Source organism: Leptinotarsa decemlineata, unplaced genomic scaffold (genome assembly GCF_025532065.1).
Source record: "Leptinotarsa decemlineata unplaced genomic scaffold, Ldec_3_MD MMD2_tig00000026_RagTag_RagTag, whole genome shotgun sequence".
Classification (NCBI taxonomy): Eukaryota; Metazoa; Arthropoda; class Insecta; order Coleoptera; family Chrysomelidae; genus Leptinotarsa; species Leptinotarsa decemlineata.
This window is the reverse complement of record NW_027412539.1, coordinates 8,651,402-8,672,285: the sequence shown is the minus strand read 5'-3', so window position 1 is coordinate 8,672,285 and position 20,884 is coordinate 8,651,402.

Here is a 20,884-nt window from a genome sequence, read left to right as displayed (position 1 = left end):
TTAATGTTTCATTCCTTCTTGAATCTGCTTTATTTCTCTTTGCTGGGACTGTATCTACAAGAGAGCTAATATAAGTCCTTTTCATATCCCACGTTAAATCTTCCCAGAACTTTTTAAACATTTCTTCCCTTTCTCTTTCTGTGAATATCCCACATTTCAGTACCTTTGATTTTTGACACTTTTGTGAAGTACAAGTTTGTCCAATACTTCGTGGAGCAACTGCATTTATTAGTTTATATTTACCATCTGTGTCCTTCTTAAGTCCTTTGTATGACTTTCCACGCATTCGCAAATATTTGTTTTTTGCTCTTTCTTCCCTTTTTTCTTTAAGGGTTCCTTCGTTTCTTCTTGAGTTCTATCTTCATTTTCTGATTCATCGTCTTCTATATCACTATCTGAGTTATTTTTGTTATATTTTCGTTTATTCGTGTTATTTTCGTTATCCTGCTATTGGGATCCCGCTGTGTTATCCTGCAGTTCTTCTTGGATGGTGTCGTTTTCATCTTCTAGTTGAATACAGTCAGGATCATTTTTTTGGTCACTCTCGTTGTTGTCACTGTTTTGGTCGCTGTCGTTGTTGTCACTCTCTACATCCTGAAGGGGAATATTTTCGGGGTGACATGTATTTCCATTATCTTGATTGTTATCTAGGTTTTCAATTCCGTCTTCGTTGTTTGCATTCTTGTCTTGATGCTGTTTAATGTCTTTGTCGAATTCAACTACTGTTGAATTGTTTAACGCCACAACCTCTTCTATTATTACATTGTTATCAATGTAAAAGTTAGGAATGTCCATATCTGGGAAAATTTCGTTAATGGGTAAAAACGTTTCGCAAGCAAAGGTATTTTCAGGCATCTGGCACTCTTGACCATGAATTTGTTCTAATGCTTTAAGCACCATAACTTTTCCCCTTGGTAAGGACATCTTCTGAAAATAATAGTTTATTATAAACCTCTAGACTAAATTGTAACTTTTTATCCCGAAAGTTTGTATCCTGATTGAATGGAGGAATACAATTCCTCAAGCGATAAAAAGACATTTTAGTCCAGAGGTTTTAAACGACCAAGGTAACTGCGACCGGCAAAAGAATTTTAAGGACGTCAGAAGGGTGTTTTTTTTTTTCAAATACACACTTGCCAAATGTTTCACCCTTAAAATATTTAAATCTAAATAAGTTTAAAACATTTGGCAATATGTATATTCAAAAACTGAATACCCTTCTTATTCCTTTGCCGGTCGCAGTTATCTAGGTCGTAAAATATTATTTTTCGCTGTATTATATTTTCAAAAAAAAATCAGGAAAATTAAGGCATTATAGCTACCTATTGCGTCCTTCGCAACGGAGTTTAAACGAGTCCAAATCATAACAAGACTCAAGCTGATATTTCCGATAAATAATTTTACTCGAGGATGAGCAGCTAGAGCAAAGTCAAATAAGCGCCCCTATAGTAAGGTCATTGACAAAATAAATGTCAAAATAACATTATTTCGGCAGACTAACTGAAAGTTAGTCCAGTATACAGTATACAAGTATTCAAAAATATTAAAATAATTAATATTTTGTAGTTTTTTTTAATCTTAAACGAAAACCTGTCACAACTGCCCATAAAATCATAATGTATAACGCATACATAAATAGGCTTTATTGACTTTTTATTGTGCAAAATCAAGTATCTGCAATGTAAACCAAAAACATTTTCGGTCAAAAACTCGTATATGATGCAATAATTTGAAATGGAAATAAAACTGTATGAAAAGCATAAAACCCAGTTTGTTTACTACTGCACGCATATACGGCCTTAAGCTTCCCTCTAATCATTAAATTGTAATATTTAATACTTACCAGTTTATTGATTTTAACACAAAACACCGACAAACACCTGTCACTATAAGTTACCATGTGGAACTGCGTCAAATACGAGGTTATGTTCGCTATATTCAAATACGCGGTTAAGAACCGAGTATATTTGGCGTTATAGGAATATCGAAGCGCTTCGAGATTTTGCACACATACGCGTTTCACCCTTGGAATCCCAATTTATTAAAAATATTCATTTAGGAAAAAAATGCAGATACGAGGTTTTGCAGTCCGAACGACGATTTGCCAAACTGTAATAACAGTTATTCAAAACGAAGCGTATGAAATTATACGTTGAAAATCGTTTTTGAGCATTCGAAAAGAATTACCCGAAGAAACCCACACACTGAATCTCACTAAATTCTAATGAAGAAAGAATAAAATGTTGTTGATCTAAAATTTTGATAGAAGAGACATATAATTTCTATAAATATCACTGCATAGGTAAAGAAGAAATTAACAGAACTGGGAATGCTAATTGAGGTGGTCTTATAAAAAGTATACACATCCGGTTATACAATTGCTTGGAGCGCACAAACTAAAATGTTCGATCTAAAAATTCGGGTTTGGGAAAAGACATTTCATAATATCAAACCCTCTGTGGGTAATTAGAACTTCAATCGTAATGTCAAGTCGGAAGAGGATTCAAGTTTCACTCTACTGCCGGGTAGTTATACAATCGAGTCGACAATTTTGCAAAATCTTGTTTTTTCTCAAAACAGGAAGACTCTACAATTCATTTTGTTTGAATATATATTTTTTATCCTCCAGAAATCTATTAACTTTTATTTTTATTAGAGAGTTGATATAATATACCTCGAAATTTGTGGTTACAATTTAGAAACTTCACTATGAAATATGTAAATCCATTTTTGCATGTTGAATATGAATTTGGTGGGAGAGTATTTCATTTTTTCAATGAAATATTCTCAAAAAACTATTTGAAAATAGTTTCAGACAAATACATGTTATCTTGTACAAAAAATATTTCAATGGATTGTTCGTTTCATATTCGTCTCACATCAATTACCTACATACATTGCCGTCATATGTTTTAATTAACATTGGACTTTTGAAGTTTTCGCTGAAGAATTAGTAACAGTTTCAAAGATATTAAATAAGGCGTTCGTTGTGTGTATACAATCAAAATGATAAATAAGCTATTTCCAAATGAAAATATACAAACTAGAACTCAAACACTTGTGACTTATCGCAATTTTCTCCACCAAAAAGTCGTTCAAAATTTATAAATGAGAAGAAATGTCGTCTGAGACGTGTTTTTACATTTGTAATAGATATACAAATTAAAAAACTTATACAACATAATTTCAACAATTCCTCTCTACAAATAAATTTATTTAATGGACCGGCAACGCCGCCCGAAACATCGACACTGCTGTTTCGATTGTCGATAAGGTAGATTGCAAAAATCAAAACGTTCAGCGCCCCTATCAGAGGGAGGCCGAACTTTCTCGACGACGGTTTCCTTCGTCCTTGGAAAGAAACCGTGTTCTCTTAGTAATTGAAACTGACGTTGATGGAGGCTGAGGTAATAAAGCGTGCCTCGGTATCATCACGTTATACGGGGGTTGATCAATTGTGAATATTCGATTCAGAAAAGAAGGCGAATGGTAAAAGAAAGTGATAAGTTGATTTGAAAGAAAAAAGTCAATAAGAATTCAAAAGCGACATTGTATTGAAAAAAAAAAAAATTATTGCAGACATGTGAAAGCTTCAACCCCAATCTAAATATTTGAAATAATAATAATAATTGCAAATTAGTAACAAAACATACCACAAACAGTTACAATTTTTGGTTTAGAATTAAAAAAATATATCTGTTTTTTCGTTAACTAGCTGCCGCCCCCTTAGAAAAACAACCATCAAAAGTAGAAAATCCAGCGAGCTAAAGATAAACGAGGTCTTACCTTTTGCCGTGCGATTCCAAGCACGATATAACTCATTGAGTAATAACATTAGGTAATTGAACTACATCGTAAGGGATTTGAAGACAACACGATTCATAGTAGGATCATGTACTTTTTATCCGAAAATAATATGAAATTGAAGTGACAATTCACAATGATTTGAAATACCTCATTGAACTTTTGAAAATATGAGGTGTCGCTCAGCTGGTACAGACTTTGATTTTTATTTAAGCAAACTATCAAGCTTCCGCAACCTACAGTTTCGAAAATATCGTTGACTACACAAAACAAAGAGAACAGAACTGAAGTAATAGAAAATCAACATTATCTTAGACACATAGAAAAAAGGTACATCACCTGCTAATGATTGAATAAAACATAAACTACAGTCTAAATGAATTTCAAACAGAATTCATGTTTAAAAACTATGGACTGATAACAAAAAAGTGTCTGATACATTTCTGATATCAAACTCAATGAGGACGGTATCAGCTCAGAGACTCTATCCGTATCTAAATGTGCTCCTCAAGGCTCCATCCTTGGCCCTTTACTATTGACCTTATATATTTGAGACTTCCAATAGTCGGTAAAAAAATACAATATTCATTATTACGCAGATGATACTCAACTATAGTTCTTTTTTTCACTTCCCTGACATTGATTCAGCTAAAAACCTCATCAATCGTGATCTACAGACCATCTATGATATTCCATCAGCTCATAAATTGGAGTTAAACTTCAAAAAGTCGACCGTTATGGTCTTTGCACCGAAAAGATTGCGAGATATTGCTAAAAATTGTCTTCATATTCATATACATGGTGACGTTCTTCCTTTTGTTACTGAAGTGAATAACTTAGACCTGTGGTTTGATGCTGAACTGCGTTTTACAAAACACTTAGGCTATTTGATCCAAACGTCTCTTAATACCTATCTAAAGACAACTAAGTTCTACAATATCCTGCCAAGTGAATTTAGATCCTACACGTTGAAAAATTGAAAAAAAAAGACTCAAAAAGCATTCCTCATGCTGACCGTGGCTCATTCGTTTACGCAAAAAATTTGGTCACCCAATAATAATTATCTTATTGAAAATGTATGTGTGTAATGTGATTTTCTTATATCCGTTTCAAATTTCTGTTTTCTTTTTTTTTCTCGAAGGCTAACAACAGCTTTGCTGACACTCCGCTCATCCCATGGAAGATGATTTGGTGCGACTCGAACCATCTCTGCTTCAATGCAAAAAAACTAGCCTAGTAACCTTCAAATACATTCATGAACCTCTTATATTCGACACTACAACCATTGAGAACAAACTCTGTACCAAATTTCTTGGCATATCCACATCCAAAGTCTCAAAAGGAAACTGGCATCGGGCTGCTTTGCAGTGAGAGTTGTGTCTGAGGAACTAAGTCTGCCAATGAGTAAGGTGACATATTTTTCTCTAATCGAATCACACCTGCGATACGGTATTGCATTTTGATGTTATTGCAGCAAGCAATTGTTCGATTGTGTTTTCGTCCTGCAGAAACGAGCAGTCAGATTCATGTCCAGAGCTAAATACACCGAACATTGCAAACCGTTACTTATGAAACACAGAATTTTGACTTTTACCTTCCATTTTCATACTTGAAACTCTATGTTTCTGAGCGCACCCGAATAAGATATATATAATACTCGTCATATAACGAGAAAAAACTTACCTCTCCCCATCCCCCAATTAACGAAAAAATCAATAATGTATGAGAGTAAAAAGATATATAACAACTTGCCACCCTGCTTGAAAGAAATCTCCATACACCATATTTTTCGAAAAAAGTCAAAAAAAAAACTATTGCTCAAATCTTATTATGATGATGCTCACTTTCTTGTATTGTGATAAAATTTTGCCTTTGTCAACTTATTTTATGTAATATTTACGAATTTAATTATACATATATTCATTTTGTGGTATATAGAATATATATATTTCAAAACTTCTTTGACATCTGTCGAAGAAGTAAAGAAATAAGCTATCAAAAAAGGAATAACTGCGAATATATTCGAATTTTTTATCCATTTCTGAAGACGGAGGCCTCCGTAAAATACGACAAGTTACTGATAAATAGAAGATTTTTCTTTGTGAAAAATACTTTGATTTTTACGCAGTAACTTATCGGGGTGAACTAAAAATTTTGCCCTTCTACACTTGTATAAAGTTCTCTATTATAATTTTTATATTTTTCAGATTGTGGAAGCTAACAATTATTCAAAAAAAGGTCGATAAAAAAACTGATTTTTTCCTCCACAAAAATGACTTTCGTTGAATATATAGAATACTATTTGTCAAATTCAATTATGTACTGACTTTGGTTTATAGAAAGCTTTGTCAATAAGAATATCTTTTCCTGGACAATATAGTATATTGATTGATTGATCCACCTCAATATTTTATTTGTATATTTTGTATGTTCTTACTTCAAAATGTCTTATGAATTACTGAAAACAAATATGAAATATTTCAACGTTGTAACAAATTACATTTCCGCCCAAGTTGAGAATGATATGAATGATCGAAAACTGCGCGAACGAGCAGTGGCGTAATTTTATAATTTCTCGTGAATTGAAAATAATTCTTCAAATAATAAACAAGAAAAAATCAACGTGTATATAAAAAAAAAGCTAGAAGCAATATTGACGGAACTCCAAAATACATTTCAAGACTTGAAAGATTTCAAATGGTAGGTAACGTAAGGTGAATTTTCTATTTCCAATATGATTATGACCCAAAAAGCATCTGGAGAATTAGAATTATTAGAGATGCAAGTAAATCAAGCTCTAAAATTGAAATATAAATCGATGTCTATTACTAAATTTTGGAAATTTGTACCAAAATCGAAGTATCCTGAATAAAAAAGGCTGCTTGACGAATTATTTTAATATTCGGAAAAACATACTTATGTGAATCAGTTCATTTCATTTTAAAAATCCTAAAATCCACACACATATAAGTATTAACTAACCATCATCTCAAAGAATTAATGAGAAGTGCTGTCACCAATTACTGACCAACTCCTAAAGGATTCAGAGGATGTAAAAAGAATGTGTTCAATTTTTAACATTCAAATTCAGTACGAATAATTTATATGAATTGAAAGGGTAAGGAGTGATACATTTTTGTACAATTCAGTGTTCATATAAAATTATTTATTTAGAAAGATTCCTTCCTTTCTTTGAAAGGTTCAACATTTAGATGAAGTATATAGTAGAAAGGCAAAAACTTTTACCCAAAAGTATATTTCGTACTTGTTTTCATGTTTTCAATAAATATACTTTCTGTAAAAACATTTTTTTCCTTTTTTCCATACCTTTGAAATACGAATTTGGTTGCGGCTCGCAAAAAATTTCAAATTTTGGAAGATGGCTCAGACTATCACGGAGCTTGGCCATCCCTGGTCAAGAGTAGCAATAGCAATAGAATCATGAATGCATCAATATATACTAGTACCTTGGTCTCGAGGACTTTGTAGAAGGAAAAATATGCATTCAGTGTACCTGAACAAACCGAGTGCGTTTAAGGAGTGGCATGATGTTATAAAGTAAAAATAATTATGATTCGGTTTACGGTTTTCGGTGTACTTCAGTTTCACTCAGATGTTAAGAATTAGTTGCCGATGAAAGTGTTAAGCGTGGTAAGTGTCTATATACGTGCTAGGATTCGAAAGGAAAGGTTAGACCTCGTTAATCCTTACTTCGCACAAGTATCGACTTCTGACAGTTATCGTTCATAAGGAGACGACAGCTGGTTGAAGGAAAAACAGATTTTTAAACGTATTCAGTTATTTACTTTGTAAATTAAACACATGTGAGTTTGTGAGGCAAACAAAATGTGCTCTGCAAAAATTTTGGACCATTTTCACGGTGTCTCAGTACAGAGATTGAGCCGTGAGAATAAGAACGATTGTCGCGAGACAATCGAGTTCATTATAAGCGCAAGTGAATACTTGTAGCGGCGCACGTCTACACACAGCTTTCCTGTTGTGACTTGTTCTGTTTTCGCCGCTTGCCAACTCACTCAGTTGTGCCTGTTTGTATTTGTCATCTCGCAGCTATGGATAAAAGCAATGCGATTGCTGGTTGTGACAGTGGGGCTATTTTTGTAGCGTCATTGAATGGATATACTGTTGTACTAAATAAATCATTGTTGCCGAAAATTGCATCGTGTAAAGTCATGGACATGTTTAGCCGAACAGTTTTCGAAAAACATTGGGAAACAAACTAGTGTTGCACAGATGAAAAAAATCATGACGACAGCCAATACTGATCTTCTCCAATCGACTGTGACTTAGTCAAGGTCACGAACCGTTCCATTTCAGTCTCCTCTCTCAAAAATTACAAAACGCCATGTTTTTTTGAGAGTTGTTCCACCAGCTTCCATCGGGTTGTACAGCATTGTTTCAGTAATAGGTATTGCCATATGTAAATGAATTTGAAATGCGATTACAATTTGATCTTGTTTTATTTCTAAATACAATGAATCATTGACTTGGAGAGTTAATGTTTTCAGAAACAACAATGGGATCGCAAAAAAATAGTTTTTCACTGAGTGTACTACACATACTAAATCAAGTATCACAGTATCAATAAAGTTGATTCTCCCAAATTGGGCCTTCAGAAAATATCTGTGTTGGGCCTCAAAATTTACGTCAACGGACCTGTCCACGCTTATTTTCAACAAATAGCAAACTAAATTGAAAATTTCCAATGGCCCTAGTTTCCGCTTCGAGGACGAAAATATAAAGGCGTCCCACGGTATTTGTTTCAATAAAATTGATTAAAGTTCGCGAACTGAAAACAAGAATTTCACATACGAAAGGATGCAACTTTTCTTATTGCACCAAGAACGGAATCTACTCGATATAAAATTCGCGATTACTTCTTTTATACGCTGCGCCGATATAAAATATGCACTGTTTGGTTGGAAGTATTGAAGAATGCGAGAAGGACTTTCAATTCTACAAACTTTATTTGTGGCGATTGTTCTGAATTAGAATATCAAAGTTATTGTTTATGCCCGAAACTGCTATAATTTGCAGAAATGTATGTATTTTTTGAAAATTACATAAACTCATAGGGTAAATTAAATTTTCCATTTATGTTTCCCCAGCAATTCCACATGATTTTTGTGGTATACACAGTTTCAGGCAATACCCACCGTGCTAAAACACTTATTCAGTAAATATGATGTGAGACGTCTCTATATTTTCTAATTTTTGACCACTATTTCTTAAACTGTAGTAGGTATAGAAAATCAAACACAGCTCTATAATTTTTTTTCGATACCATCCAATTTGTCTCCGGTCGTCAAACTATGGATTACACTAGAAAAGTTTTGGTATTGAGATATTTTGATATGTTCAACCCTTTTTTCGCAAAGTGAGATTTTTCCAAATTTTAACCAATATTTCCTAAACTATAGCAATGAGCGGAACAACCTTAATGAAGTTTATTGTTCACATTCTCAATAGAAACAAAAAAGAATCTATTTATTTTCAATATTTCAATTTTTAGTTTTCTGATGCCGGAAAGTTCACGAACATTTTGGTTTCTGAAATAATTCTTAAACTATAGTAATCACAGAAAAACAGTGATAAGGCCTCGTCACTAGGAAGAAAAAAGGTACCATGAGTTTTTTCGATTTAAACAGATTTTTTTTCAATTTTTATTTGCATCAACGAAACTGATTTTATGGAAATTTTAGATATATATATATATATATATATATATATATATATATATATATATATTGGAAGGTTAAGTTTATTTGACTGGCTATTATATAACTGCGTAGGGTATTTCAGACAAGTCTCTGCGGGCTATAAAAATACTATTTTTGCTAGTCAAGCTTTCGGAAATTTATTTTTTCCTTTATCAATAATATCTACAAAATAAATGTGATGGAAACATTATATATTAATAAAAATGTTACAAAAGACTCACCAAAGTTAGTTTAAAATATAAAAAGGCACATAAATCCAAACATAAAAGTCGAAAAGATAAATGCAAATGTGACGTTGAAAATTTTGTTACAGCACCAGAGAAAATGTGATTATGATATTTGCATATACAGTGAGATTTGAATGTAAGTGAAAAATTATTAATGATCAATAATTTTTTATTATATTGAAATTATTTGTTTGATTGTATTGATCAAAAGTTAAAATATAATTGTAAATTCGACTCAAATTTAGTATTTCTGATTTTTTTAGTTCAAGTTATTATTATAATTTATAATATTTATAATTATGTGAACCATTTCTAGAAATTATTTTCAACTGCTAAAATTTTTGTATTTTCATAATCCATAACATGAAGAGATAACATGTTCAGCTCGTCCACAAGAACGTTTGTTGGGACTGCAGTCACTTTTATGTGACTTGATTCTTCCAGATAGATTAGAACTGGTCTCACCAATGTAAATTGAATTACAAGAAGAACATGGAATATTATATATAATATTAGATTTTTCTTTGTTGCTGAGAGGGGTTTTGATTTAAGAATGTAGGGATGAAATTGTTTTATAATTTCTGGTATAAATTCTAATACTTTTTATGTCTCGAAATATATTGAGTAATTTAGGGGTTAAATTTGAAATATATCTTATAGAAGAATTATATATAATTTGATTATTCTCATTAGAAGGAGGAGAATTATCTGTTTCGGAAATTGCATACCTAATAATAATTGAAGTTAGAGTAGATGAATTTGGGTCACTTGAATTATGATTGAATTTGGGTAAGTTGAATAAATATTCATTTACAAGCTCAGGAGGATATGAATGGATTAGAATAGTTTTTAACAATTTCAAATCATTTTTAACAAAATCCAGATGAGACAATTCTTTCTTTAAGAGATAAAACTATGTTGATTTTCATCCTGCTCTGAAAAATAACCAATGAACCTATTGCTACATATAGATTTTCTGTGCCACGTAGCCTTAAGAACGCTTCCTTCAAACCTGATGACTTTCATGTCAAGAAAAGGTAAAGAATCATCAACTTATTTTTCACAAGTGAATTGAAGATGTGGATTGAAAGAGTTGAAGAAGTCAAGAGTGTTTTCGATTAGATCTGAAGGGAGTGCTAAGAATATATCATCAACATATCGTTTCAAGAGGGGAATATCAAATTCTAGTTCATATAAAATTTCAGGCAGAAGGTCATCTAGTACAAAATTACAAACAATTGGAGATAAAGTGGAACGCGCACCAAAAATTTGCTTATAATATTGATAGTTGAATTCAAAAACAAATTTCAATAAAATAAGGAAATTGTTTTTGTCTATAGTGGTATAGTGTTCAATTTCGTGCCAATGATTTTCAATACTTTGATTCATTGAGCGCCTCAACATTCTTCCTGTAGTACTTGTGTTCTGCACTTGAAAAAAGTCGATTTAATGACGACTAACGCCAACCCAACCGGCTATCGACCCATTGTAACCTAAAGTTTACATTACCTTTTCCATATATTCCTCGTACACCAAGCTCAATTAATCAAAATGCATGGAACCTCCAAATTTGCAAAATCTATATCATTACTTAACCTAAAAAACCAACTATTCAACTCTTCCAAAATACAAATCATGAAATTATAAAACAACAACAAAAATCAACTGGCGCTCCGGGGTGATTTCATTGATTCCAGTGGCGCATTTGCTTTTACAGCTGCAGGAAAACCCGGAAAAACCTACAGCACCACATCATCTGAAGATCTTGATCTGCCTCTCTCTCATAAAACAAAATGTAGGGTGTCTCCATAGGCTCCAATAAATTCAATACATCGCCAGAACACTTAGTTAACTACATTAGTGACCCAAAAATTTTTCTGAAAATAGGTGGATTTGGTAACAAAAAAAAATGTGTGATCTTTTTTTGCAATTTCTTTAATTCCATTCAATATCAGAGAGAAATATTTCTGTTCTTCGTCAACAAAAATTATGATTATGAAATTCGTGTGACGATTCGAGGAAGGTTCCAATCAAGTGATATCTTTTATAATTATTATTATCAGGAGAATTTTCCAGAATAACAGTTCTTTCTTCAAAGAATCCCTCCACCAAATGAATTCAACATCCGTTGACCTCGCTTCAAGAATGCATTCACACTCAATTGGAAAAGGTCGGACCATTTACGATATTTTGAAAAAGAATCAGAGCAAAAAGCATGTACCGTTAACGAAGGCCAATGTTGTGAAAGATCATTATCCCAACCCTTTTGTCCTTTTACGACGCGAGTCGAAGTACCAAGGAGTACCGTTATGTAATGTTACGCATGTTTTTATGGCCAAAACATGACACTGGCAGTAAAATAGGCAATAAAACATGTAAAGTGGATCCCGTTATAGTCGTAGGTTACTTTTAGTTGAAGTTGAGGATTTAGTAGAGTGATATACTTCAAATTGTGCATGTCTAGGATTTACTTACTAATCGACTGGTTTGCAGGAAAAGTGGTGTGTGTGTGCTAGTTTTGTTTTGGGTGTTATCTATTAACCAAGATCTGTGGAAAAAATAGGAGTGAATAGAAATCTCAATTATTCATTGATATTTTTGAGAACATAAACATTCAAAAATGTTTTTCTGATTGTTGGATACTTTCCAAAAGGTAATTTACTGTGGTTTTACTCATCTTCTTGAAGTTTTTCTTTAACATGATGATAATGAATGTTTACGTTTATAGAACATTTTGGTAGAATAATCAATATTAGTATTAGACCCTAGTATCTACATTTTGAGAATTCTGCAAAATCCTATATTCATTAATTGGAATCAAAGCTTGCCATTATTAAAAATTCCTAGTCACAAAACTGACCAAAAATAGTAACCGACATATTTCACAAAATCAAAAAATTACGAAGAAAATAATTGCTTTCTCTTGGTTGAATTACAACAAAAGATCAAATGGTAATTTTGTTCAAATTCAGTAAAACGGTCATATAACAAAAACAAAAAATACGTGAACACCACTTTCACGAGTACCAAGAAAAACTCGTAGAAGTATTTTTAATATTCTTTTCTTGCTATTTTTATTTTAGACGCTTTTTTTGCCATTTGACTTAATGGATGAAACTAAACTTCAAACGGATCAGGTGAAAGAATAATAAAGAAATGACTAAATATTTTTGAATATTTTCTTTCCGAACAGCGATTTTGGACAGAAAAAAATTGATGAATGTGACATTTTGCCTTATAAAACTCATAGTCTAAACAACAAGTTCAAAAACATGAAAAATAGAGATAAAGGTCCTAAAAATATGAGCGATAGCTCATTCAAGCTCTAGAAAAATGTTTTCGAAGGATTTTGGTGCAGGTAAAAAACTTGTAATTGTTATTAACAAAATAAGATGAAAAAATTGGTATTTAGTTTTTCGTTAATAACTCAAAAAATATTAATATTTAAGCAATTTTGAAGGAAATTTCCGATAAAAAAGTCATGACTCCCGAAACTCTATCTCCATTATTTATAATTTTAATTTGACGTTGAACATAGGGTTCCGCGCGGCTGTAACGGCATGCGCGCGCTGCCGCTAAAAAGAGTTTATGAAAAGAAATAATTTATTCATAACATAAAATGTCATTTTAAAGATTTGAAAAAATCTAGTATCTTCTTAACACTTGAATGAATCGAGTCCCGTAGAAAAAAAATTTATTACCACTTTTCAAAAAGTTATTCAAACAAACAAATTTTTTCCCAGTCTCCTATGAATTTTGAACTTCGTGGAGCCCTTTTGATATATATACTTCATACGATCCTGCGATAAAAGTTCATAGAAATATATTAATTTGTTAATTAGGATTTTTTATAACTATTGCAGAATGAAATATCTAAAAATTGTTGATATGTTTTCACATTAAACAATGGCAGTTATTACATAGGATATGAATTTTTTACGTAATTTGTTTATTAAATCGTTTTGAACAAATAGAGAAATTCAGTATTTTTGAAAATTTTTTTTGCTTATTTATTGTCTAAAAATAATTTTGATTAAAAAAAATTTTTCCTAATTTTAATTTTTAATTGTTTAAAATCGATTTTTTATGTTTCGATTGTTCAAATAATTAGTTAAGAAGTAATTTTGCTTTTTAAAATCATAATTTACACTTTTAAATAGTTTGGCAAAAAAAATTATTTATTATTCAATTGTTTATTAGTTCAACAATTTGTTATAAACAAATATTGACCGTTATTTTTTTTCTGGAGCAGAAAAAAATTATAAAAACAGCTATATTTGTTTCTTTATCATAATTATTTCTAGACAACAAAATTGCAAAAAAAAATTTTTCAAAAATATTGAATTTCTCTATTTGTTTAAAACAATTTAATGAACAAATTACGTTAAAAATTCATATCCTATGTTAATAACTGCCATTGTTTAATGTGAAAACAGACATAGCTAAATATCAATTGAAAAAAAAATTATCAACAATTTTTAGATATTTCATTTTGCATCATTTTGCAATAGTTATAAAAAATCCTAATTAACAAATTAATACCTTTTTATGAACTTTTATCGCAGTATTAAGTATATATATATATATATATATATATATATATATATATATATATATATATATATATATATATATATATATATATATATATATATATATCAAAAGGGCTCCACGAAGTTTAAAATTCATAGGCTAATTATTGATACCTTTTATCCCATTATATTTATGCCAGCGGAGATTGGGAAAAATTTGTTAGTTAACAATTGAATAACTTTTTGAAAAATGGTGATAAAACTTTTTTTCTACGGGACTCCATACATTCAAGTGTTTAAAAGATATTAGATTTATTCAAATTTTTAAAATGACACTTTATGTTATAAAAAAATTATTTCTTTTGATAATATCTCTTCAGCGGCAGCGCGCGCATGCCTTAACAGCCGCGCGGAACCCTATTTTCACCGTCAAATTAAAATTATAAATAATGGAGATAGAGTTTCGGGAGTCGTGACTTTTTTATCGGAAATTTCCTCATCTTCAACGAGCTTTTTTCAAAATGGCTTAAATATTAATATTGTTTGAGCTATTAACGAAAAACTAAATACCATCTTTTTAAATCTTATTTTGTTAATAACAATTGCAAGTTTTTACCTGCACCAAAATCCTTCGAAAACATTTTTCTAGAGGTGATTCCGAATCGAATGAGCTATCGCATGTATTTTTAGGATCTTTATCCTTTATTTTGAACTTGTTGATTAGACTATCAAAATGATACTCTTTTTAAATCAATGACATCTTTACCTGACTTAATGATAAATATCCAATATCTGCTGCATTTATACTTTTTCTCTTTTACACATGACGAGTGATTGATAATAAAACATGTTCCTTTTCTCGGCTTAAAAACAACATAAAATTCAACTTTTCACTTACTATAACTGTTTGTTAAATTGTGGGATATCATATGACGTACAAATGAAAATAAAATTGGAGATAATGCAATTCAAGTGACCACATTTATTTGAGTTATTTTTATTTTAACTATATCAAAACATAGGTTAATGCCAAATTCAAACTTTGAATAAAGCTACTGATACAAAAATCCCATATGACTAATACTGGTCAAACTGTATTTTTATCAAATAAAACAACATTTCGATATCGAAAAATCTTCAAAATTTTCTGAATCCGTTCGGAATTCAGGATCTACTTTTCAATAAATGTTCATCAGAATCAATGAATAAAAAAATCAATAACTTGTCTAGTGGCATTTCATATTCTGCAGTTTTAACTATAGTCATGAATTATATTGTGGCATCAATTGAAAATCTAACAGATTTATCCTAAAAATCATTAGAAACCAAAAAACACAAAAGAACAAGCATGTACTGCATTCCAAACAATTTTCGATCTGAGGTAATACAGATCGCATGTTTTTTTCATAAGGACGAAACACAAGCATTACAGGAAAATCCTTAAGGCACTCTCAGAGCTGTGCCTGTGCGAAAGTAGCGATTCTCATTGGATTTGAATGACTGGAGATTAAATCCATTTGGGAAAACATTCTCAGGAAGTCTATTCCACATAAATGCAATTTCCATCAAAAGTAAATTAAATATTTTTTTGTTTTCAAATTTTTTCTGTTCGTCAACATATTGTTGAAATTACCATATATATTTTTTATTCGTTTACGAACTCTTTTGGAATAATCAATTAATCTTAATTTATATAAAAAAATTAAAAGAAAAAAAGAAAGCAATCAATTACAAAACCGACACAAATCTGCAATTTTCGCATTCCTTTTTATAAAAATATACTTATCTAAATTCAAATTATAATCGTTGTTGATTTTGATATATATTTTATAACCGAATTTTTATAAGGTATTAGAGAAATAATATGAAAAATGAATATTCTGATACACCAACTAGGTGAAAGTTGGATTATATGGATGGCCGCTGTGCAATCTCATAAATCTTTCAACATCTCAACCTTTTCATGTAAAACCAACAATTTTGTTCAAAGAAAATCTGAAAATTCAGGCCACATTGCAGTGTGGATCACTAGTTTTATATGTTTCATCTACGACTCGATAAACATAGAAATATCTTGTTGGGAGTGATTTATAACAACCATTAGCAAGAAAAAAGTCCACAATATTTAATAAACATAGTTTTCAACGTGAAACTTTGAAATATTCATTACATTACAGCTAGCAGATGGTATAAAACGGGAGATGTTACAACAAACTTATAAACAGAGTGGAACATACATAAGACGTAAATAAACTATTCCTCATTTCAAATAACTATTTTGAATTCTGTGAATCAGGACAGTGAATATTCTTGATCGAGAGTTGCTTTCAATGTATAAATGAAGAGTAACTTCAAATTTCGCCTTGATATAAAATAATAATTAATACAGAGGATATTAGGTAACTAATATCAATCTCTTTCCATTTTTACAAATGTTTTTTTAGCAAAATAGTGTATGTGACACATTTATCTAATAGATGTCGATAGAATACATATAATCTTTATGTTATTGATGAATACTGCAGAACCCACAAATTTTTACTTTGGAATAACCATGAAAATACGTATGTCGCGGACAATATTTCATTATAATATTTTTTGTTCCTTAATTTAATCCGTGAGAAAGGTAAATATCGTATATTGAGGAGCGAATTGAGCTGAGTCGCATCCTCCGTTTAGAGTCATGAGGAAACCGTCTGGAATCTCTTGATTCTGAATTATGTATTAATTTTCTTCGATTCATTATCCGTTTCCGCGATTGAAAGCTTTCCGAATTTTCATATTTCATTTAATGATCTAGGTACCTATCAGGATGAAAGTAATAATGAGAAATTATTTATTTATTTAGTTTTTCTTATTATCGTATCTTCTCTTCACTTCTGATGAACATTTTCACAATATATTTGAAGGAAACTTACTAGAATGATCCAAAGATATACTTGGAAATGTTGCACCACAACTCAAACAGATTTCAAAATAAAAACCGTAAGTTGCTTTTCGTGCGATAAGTTGACGATGTATTCGCTAGCTGGTACTATAACCCAGATGATATAACGTCAATTTTGCTCCACTTGAACACTAGGAAACTATAGAAATTCATGTTAGAGAGAGGAGCACAACTAACCTTTTTTTGATGTGATGACAAAAAAAAGAAAATCCACTATAAATTGATTCCTACGGTTAGTGTCAAAAATTGCATAGTCAGATGTGAACATGATAGAATGGCAGTTTACAATTGAGCTCGTGATTTAGAAGAGTTAGGAACTATTTTCAAATTTCATTTGAAAGAAGTAGATCAGAATGATTGATCTTCGAAACAAACGTCAGAACTATCCCAAATAACAACATAGGACCTTTATTCGAAGTGCAGAGGAGAAAAGCCTTCAAAGTATTTGCCTTGAATGCTGAACTTCAGGGTATCAAATCACTCATAACTGGCAAAAGTGGCGAAAATCAAGGCGAATATCTTCAATTACTTTTCTTCAAATTTTATAGATTTCTGTACGAAATAAACACGTCAAAAAGTAGCTATTCTTTACTGCAAGAATGCCCTGATAGCCTCAAGAAACTCGAAAGATACCTATTCGAAAAAGGCGGTATCGAAAATTTTAATATTGTCTTTCGAATTGTTCGAAGTGCTGGATCCGAATCCTAAACTACTCAACCGATTTCAATAAAATTTGCACATCGTGTGCAGTTTGATCCAACTTGAAAGATAGGATAGCTTACATCTTAATTTATAATCCCAATATTATTTTATTGCAACTTATTTGCCTATTATTTAACATTCACAATTATCTGTTAACTCCAAACGATTTTAACAGATGGCGATATCTGTTGAATGGATTGGGCAAGTAATCAATAGATGGCGCTGCTGCAAACGTGTTATACAAGCTAGAATTCAATAGCATAACCACCACGTGTTGTTGAGGCTAAAGTATAAGTTAAATTCATTTTGTAGTAAACGAAATACCGTGAAATTCAATTGTTTTTACTTTTAAAATTTTTGGTGTTAGCATAGCCGGTTACTTAGACTGAAGTGTAAATCAAATTCATATTATAGTAAAGATAATACAGTGAAATTATTCCTGCTTTTTAATTAATCAATGCTTGAATTTTAAAATTGATATTTTTATATTGATTTTTGCTCAATATCAACTAGACGAAAATTTCCATCAATCGTGTTCAAAGTCCTTCCCCTGATGACTGATGTTCTCCTACCGTACCTTTTAAATAGTTTACTACAATGTAATATAACAAAAACCTGAGCCACAGCAATGCGTGGCCGGGTCTGCTAGTACCATATAAAAGCACATCAATTTAGCCGACCAATTCATAATCCTTTCAAACGTTGGGAGTAATTTCTGTTGTAGAAATGGGCGCTGCTTTTAGACATAACTTCTTGACGAATAGAAAATTCGAGGTCGCATTTTCTAGTTGCCAGGAACTCTTTATTGAAAGAGGCATATGATTCACAGATTGAGAAAAGGAATAGTGAAGAAACTAAGCGGAAAAATCACGAAGACCGCGTGGTATTATTGACTAGAAAAAGGTTATCAAAGCCCATTTTTTCAATCAATATCTGAAATATTTACACAATTTTATGGTGAAAGAATAAAAAAATTCTCATTGTCACTATTTTCCGGGTTGGAAGGCTGCGGATTTTTCGAATCAGATACCTTCTGATATACCATGAAGGCATTATTACAAAAATATTTGTAATACCCCCCGTATTTTTCTCAATGGCATGGGGGTCGAGTGATACACCAATTGAAGATTTTTGTCCCTCTATTACTTCTGTAATTTTTTTCGAAATTGGTTCATTTGTTATTGAGAAATTAAAAGTTGAACATTTCATTTAAGAAAAAACAAAATTCGCAATCGCTCATTTTATTGAGGAAATCGACAAAAGTAATATCAATGGCAACACCATCAACGGATAAAGTGTTCAAAATGGCCTTCATCGAGTTCCATACAATAAATAATACAGTCTACTTTTAAAAGCTTTCCTTACATTATTGAAGATGTCCGAAGTCAGAAATCGGCATTCCCGAACAATTCTCTGTCGCAGGTCTTCTGTTTAACGTTTTGATGGCTCATGTTGTGGTCTGGATGGTTTATATTATGAACTCTTGCAGCAACTTTAGCATGTTCATTATTTCGATAATAGGTTGCAATAATTTCTATTCTTTCTCCAGCAAAACAAACCATGTTGAAACACAGTGAACAAGGATGACTGAATAATAATTCGCGAAGTGACAATTGCCAACTATCTATTTTTTGTTCTGCTACAACTAGATTCAACAAAAACTACCAGCGCAGAAAAAAACTAACAGTGTCGTCTATTTCGAAACGTTTGCTACTAATTAAACAAATTCTACAAATCTAAAAGACCTGCGACAGAGAATTGTTCGGGAATCCCGATTTCTGACTCCGGATATCTTCAATAATGTAAGGAACGCTTTCGAAAATAGACTATATGGAACTAGATGGAGGTCATTTTGAAAACTTTATCCATTGATTGTGTTGCCATTGATATTACTTTTGTTGAATTTCTCAATAAAATGAGTGACAACAAATTTTCTGTTTTTTCTTAAATGAAATGTTCAAAATTTGATTTCTCAATAAGGAATGAACCATTTGCTGACCGCAGGTTGGTGAAGTTTCGGGTATGATTTTTATATCAGAATCAGTCCCTCTAGAAATAAAAATTTTCGATTACACGTCCGTTTTTAACTTACAGGGGGAGGTCAAGTTTTTGTTGAAACGCTCTGTATTACAAATACAGTCGAAAGCTGACTGCACCCTTTTTTTATCCATGATAATAATTAGACAATTTTGACAAAAAATTTTTTGATTCTAGACGCGTTTTGATAACACTGTAGTAGTAAATTACCGTAATTTATTATCGCCACACTATTAAAAAGGTTTTCTTTTTGTAACAACACATATAACACACAAAAATAAAATCAAAAGCCCAGCATTCCATCAATATCGTGAATAATAACAAATCATGGATAGATGATAGATAGGTTAGTTTTCGTCACCCGTTATTAGTTTCGCTCTGCACTTGGAGTACCACAGAGTGATTTTCTAGTTTTTTTTCTCTCCTCGTGGACTTCCGAGAGAGAGAGAGAGATCGATATTGTGCTCGTATGTTAATGTGAAATTACGCCATATTTCTGTGGAATTAAATTTCCGGCAAATGGAAAACGATGATTTGATGACAATACTTCTAATTCCTACCCTCAAGCTAGTGGTTTCAATTTCCTAATATTCCAACTTTTGACGTCTAATTAATTTGAGTTTTTACCCGAACTGGTAAATATGAGGTTGATGTAACGTAAACGTGTCTCGAAGGTCAAAGTAACGTTATTCTATCTAAAAATATTAGTAGGGATCTCCAGAAGAACCAAATGTTCATGGTTCATTTGAAAAAAAATTGTCTTGCTCATCAGGAAGGTGACCTATTTTTGTTATGAGAAATATTACAAAATGTTATACTGAAATATTAAATTTTTAGGTTTACATTCACATCGTTTCTCCGAAAGCGGCGAGACAGCTTTTCCGCGGTCCCCTGTAT